Here is a 6,000-nt window from a genome sequence, read left to right as displayed (position 1 = left end):
GTATGTGTCTGTGTCTGTGTGTGTGTGTCTGTGTGTGTGTCTGTGTCTGTCTATGTGTGTGTGTCTGTGTGTGTGTCTATGTGTGTGTGTCAGTGTGTGTATGTGTCTTTGTCTGTGTGTCTGTGTGTGTCTATGTGTGTGTGTCTGTGTGTGTATGTGTGTGTATGTGTGTATGTGTGTGTATGTGTATATGTGTGTGTATGTGTGTGTGTATGTGTATATGTGTGTGTGTGTGTGTGTGTGTGTGTGTGTGTGTGTGATGATTACGGCCGTAGGGAAGCAGTGAGGAGTGTTCCTGCATCTTAGGAACATTGGAAATCAGGGTGAAGAATCAAGCTAGAATTAAGTAAAAATACCTAGTATAGAAAGAGCAAAAAGGAGAAAGGACTTGGTTTAAAGTATGAAATTAGATACAAAACAGAGGGTGGGAGAACATAGAAAGATCCAAAGAAGAAAGGATTAATTACAGGACGGGATTAAACAGCCCAGCTGAGAAGCACACACGTATAAAAGATTGTGAAGGAGGCAGACATGTTATCCCAAGGCCACTCCATGGCAGTATAAAGAGATTACATGGGAACAAAAAAGGGGGAGGGCACCCCAAATCCTGCCATCTCACATAAGCATAATCATTATGATTCTGGTACACTCTCTTTGTCGTATCTCCCTGTGCACTTGCTTTTAATGGCATTATTGGATTCTTTAAATCATAAGAGCGATGCATGCTAGTTGTACAGAATAGAACAGCAAAGATCTGCCAGCCCGCCTTCCCAGAGGGATAGAAAGAGAGCCGTGTAATACAGAGCTTTAAAAGTTTATGGTTTGATGTCTCAAAATATTGGCATGACTATAGTTGGAGTACACAAACAATGTTGATGCGTTCCGCTGTTCCATTCTAGTTTCTCTGATGTCCTGGGGGTGGACCAGTGATACACTAGACAGTATGGATAAACCCAAAGGCATCACGTAGGGATGCTCTAAGACAGAAGCAATAGACATGCTATATGACTCCATTTATAGAAGATGTTCAGAAGGCAATATTTTGAAGATGGAGATCATTAGGTTGATCTTGTTTTCAAGATCATAAAAAGGGTCTTAAACTGTGGGGAGGGGCTTGGAGAGGGCACAGCTAGTGAAATTCTTGTCATATAAGCACAAGGACATGAGTTTGGATCTGCAGACCCAGAGAAACCAGGTGTGGTTGTGCATGCAGACAGGTAGTCCCTGGAGCTTGCTGGCCAGCCACACTAACCAAAGGGTAAGATTCAGGTTCAGCAAGAGACCCTGCCTCAAAAACCAAGATAGAGAACAACAGTGGAAGATATCTGATGTCAGCCTCTGGTCTCTATATATGCACGTGCACACACACATGCACACACATGTATGTGTGCACATACACATTATATGATACACAAAAAAATGGTCTAAAACCAGTTGGCAGTGCAACTCTACACATTAAAAAAGCACCACGATGAATTATATACAAGTAGGAGAAACTGCTCTGAACAACTCTTGGCATCATATTTTAAGAACAGTGAAATTTGGAATCTAACACTGCAAAATTTTGGTACAACAAAATCATTTGTCAAACTGAATGACAGTTCAGATCATAAACAGATTTTTGCCCATGGTAACATCTTGATTGTTCCTTAATCAAAGGACAGGTTTAAAATTCTCATATATCTGGAAGGCACCAAACAAAATGAAATTGAATGAGCAGTATGTATTTGTTAGCAAAAAGAATGAAAAAGAAGTTGGCAGACCCTCTGGTTGGCGTTCGTGTTAATATGCTGCCACCTAGTGGTTATCTGTAAAATGGCTTTTACTTTTGTTTTATTTAGTCTTAACAATTTGTTAAGCCTGCCACAGCAAACACCTAAATGTTTGATGAAATGCAAGTGAAATATCAAAGTCACTGAATATATTTTAAAATTTAAAATTTTTTCCTGGCAGTAGTGGCATATGGTTTTCATCCTAGCACTTAGGAGGCAGAACCTGGCGTCTCTCTCTGAGTTCAAGGACAACCTCATCTACAGGGCTACAAAATGAACCCCTGCCTCAAAAACCCAAAATAAATAAATAACAATGATAGTAATAATATCAATAACAAAAATAATAATATTTTTCTTTTAGCACACTTTTTTTTTTTTTTTTTTTTTTTTTGGAGGCAGTACCCTACACATCTACACATCTAGCTATATAACTCAGGCTAGCCTGGTACTCTCTATGTAGTCTGGACTTGCCTTGAGTTCAAGGCAATTCTCCTTCTTCATGCTGGGGTTACAGGTGTGAGCCACCAGACCTGAGTATGCTAAATCTTTAAAACCAGGAATAAAGAATGTGTGTTGCTAGGGTAGTTGCGAGCACTAAATGTAGCTACTCAGTAAAAGCTCTTACCTTAACAACACACCTCAGAGAAAGCTGAGATTTGACAACATCCCTTCTCAGAATGTGCTGCAGGGCAAAGACCTGTCACCTGCCAGTTAGAATGAGGCTCTCCCATTTGCAACAATCAAAATGCCTGAGAGTTTCAGAAAATTGGGTGTTGGGTGGGGCAGTACTTGGTGATTCAGTACTAACTTAGCATGAACAAGGCTTTCCAGCAGGGTCTCCTTACCCTACCCCACAAAATTGGATACTTAGAACTGACAGCTGGTTAGAAAACCTCGCATATAATAAACGAGACTTGCAGAACTACTAGAATCTGACAACTGGCTTGAATTTTAAATTGCTGGATATTTTTAAATGATGCTGACAGGAGTATTAAAGGGTTAGTGTTGTAGCTCGCCCTCTCAACTCTAACGAGTGCCCAATGAGTCTGACATGTGTCATCCAGCATAGGGCTGAACACATTTGCTCTCATTTCCTCAAGAACTAAAACGAGTGTATCGTCCTGGATTCACAGATTAGAAAACCCATATGCTTCAGGGTCAACATCATCTGAGAGTAAAGCGTGTCTACTTCCAAGTTCTTCAGGCACTAGGCTATTTTCTAAAGGTGTTGGCATGCCTGCCATTTACTTTCCATACCAAAGATTCCAGCACCACTTACAGAGATGGCTCAGTGGATAAAAGCACTAACTGCTCTTCCTAAGGTCCTGAGTTCAAATCCTAGCAACCACATGGTGGCTCACAACTATCCATAATGAGATCTGATGCCCTCTTTTGGGGTGTCTCAAAGAGAGCTACAGTGTACTTACATAAAATAAATCTTAAAAAAAGACAACAAAAACAAAAACAAAAAACCCCAGCTTTTTTGAGGCCTAATTTAGTTCTCATAGAATTCACTTATTTAAAGGGTATAATTCTAAGCCAAGCATGGGGATGCATGCCTATAAACTCATCACACAGGAAGCTGAGGCAGGAGGATTGTGTATTGAAAGTCAGCCTGGGAAACACACCCAGTTCAAGACCAGGTTGCGGTAATCCTAAGACTCTATCTCTAAACAAACAAACAAACAAATAGGTTTTTTAGTTCAAGTGCAGTCACTGTGACAATCCAGCTACAGAATAATTCCAACATAAACTTTGTGTTTGAGCCAGTCCATACTTCAATAAGTTGTATTGTTAACCTGTACATTTAAAACATCTATATTTAGGATTTACTCTAAACATTTGTTCTGAGTATGACAAGGCTATCAAGAAACCCAAAACTTACATTCTCAGCTTCATACAAAATAGAAATTTATACAGCTCATTATCAGAGCTCTTTCCAGATGTTTTCAGGCTAAGAACATATATGAAATATATATGCACAAAACCCGTACATGCTTGGCTGTCTCACTGGTCCAATCCCACCCCTATTAATATGATCTGGGGTCTAAATGTTTTTATTTAGCACATCCTAGATTTCTGGAAGAAGTAGTTTCCCTTCCTGTAAGTTTTCTGTGTCCAATTTTGCTTACTGGATGCGTGCAAGCCGGCTGAGCAGCTTCAGAGGAAAAGATTTGTCTGTAATGCCACATCCGAGACCTGGACTTTGTCCAGTCTCAAAATCATGTTGTGCAGGAAAGAATCTGTAACCTGGGGCTGGAAAAATGGCTCAGAGATTAAGAGCACTTGCTGCATGAGTTCAATTCCCAGCAACCACATGGTGGTTCATAACCATCTATAATGAGATCTGGTGCCCTCTTCTGGCCTGTAGGAATACATGGGAAAAAAAGGAGGGGAAAAAAAAGGTCTGTAACTAGACTTTAGTCACTTTGTGAGTTCTTTTTAATTCCACTCTTTTCCACCCCCTCTTTCCTTTCAACCCCCTAACACTAGGTAGAAGAGAAGAAAGGGCAGAGGGGGGAAAGGCTGACTAGAGGTGTCGAGTTCCTTGGAGCAAGTTTGAGCTTCTCCACCAGGATATCTAATTTCTTCTTTTCATCTCTTTGCACACAACTGCTTAACAAATCGCAGCCAACAGCATCTAACCACCAACCCAGCCCCTCCTATCGGGCCCTAGTATTTATATACCCTCTGAAGAGTCCCCAGAATTCTAAATGTCACACACCCTCAGAAACTATCCACAGTTGGCAAAACCAACCCCTGTTAGAGCACGAGGCAAATCATGGTCAGCTGCTGTGGACAATCTGTAGCCACCCCACCTGGGATTAAAACAAAACACATTCTTAAATTCCTGCATTTTTAAAGAAACCAAAATTCTCACTACCACAATCACCATGGTCCTCTTCCCCAAACCCTAGTGTTTGTGGTCTCCATCTCCTCACATGGTATCTATTTCACATACACATCTTGGAGTTGCAATTTGGGAATAAAGAAAATACCCCACCTATTTGTCTGTATAAAATTTCACCAGAGAGCTAGGGGTATACTGCATGCACTTGGAAATTCATGTCTTTCTCAAGCTCTCCAGGGTTTTCTGCTGACTCCATTCATCTTGACATTTAAATACTATTTTATATTTACTTAAGCATTAGGTATAGACTAGTTCAGTTTCCTCCATTCAGGAAACCCCTTGTGGTTAGAACAGTTGCTTTAAATGTATGCATTAAGTGAAGTGAACTTTATATTTCTCAAACACCTATTCCTCTTGGGGCACCAAAAAAGCTATTTAGTAAGAACTGCTTAATTCATAAACGATACCTCAGCACAGTCTGGAGGGGTCCTCTGGACTCCTAAAACATTTACAGTCTCCATATAGCCCAGACTTCTTAAACATTGCAGCTTTTCTATCCTTATAGCAGTGGTGTGTGCTACTCTGAGACACAAGGTCTTCAACTGCTGAAAAATGAAGCCATGGCTATTGCGGTTGCAATCTGCTCACTAAAAGATTCGATTACAATTTCTAAAGATTCGATTACAATTTCTAAAGATTCATTTTATTCTTAATTCTGTGTATGTGTCTCTCTCTGTGTACAAGTTAGTGCAGGAGTCCATGGAGGTCTGGAGCTGGATTACAGGTGGCTGTGAGGGGCCGGAAGTAGGTGCTAAGGAACCAAACTCGTGTCTGCAAGAATAGCCAGCAAGCGCTTTTAAATGCTGAGCCATATCCCTAGCCCCTTGGTTTCAATTTCAAATGCAATATTCTTTTAACGTCGCTCTCAGTTTTTTTAAAACCACAAATGCAAAATAAGTTCAAAGGCTTTGACAATGCAAAATACACAATGTAAAATTAGCGTGCACGCAAGTCTGGTATTGCCCTCAGGTTCTTTTCTCAGACTCAGGGCGTCCAAACCAGGCGGTCCTTAGAACCTCACCAGAAGAAGGCAGCCGTGAGACTCAAAGAGCGTGGAGCCTGGAACTGAGTGAGATCCGTGCAGATGTTCAATCTTTGTTGACCTTGAGGACGCCCTGCACTCATTTAAAGGTTGTCCGGGGTCCTAAGGGTGTCTTCATGCTTATTACAGACTATGCAATAGAGTCCCACAGTTTTAAGGGATGCTCCCGCCTCTCGGCCGCCTCAAAGTGGAGTGTTTCGGCCGACAGTGGCTGCTTCCCGAGCAGACCAGCGTCTCTGGGTCCCTCTGGGTCTCAGTGGTTCCTCTGGAGTCGC

Source organism: Mastomys coucha, unplaced genomic scaffold, assembly GCF_008632895.1.
Source record: "Mastomys coucha isolate ucsf_1 unplaced genomic scaffold, UCSF_Mcou_1 pScaffold16, whole genome shotgun sequence".
Taxonomy (NCBI): domain Eukaryota; kingdom Metazoa; phylum Chordata; class Mammalia; order Rodentia; family Muridae; genus Mastomys; species Mastomys coucha.
Note: the sequence above shows the minus strand (reverse complement) of the source record.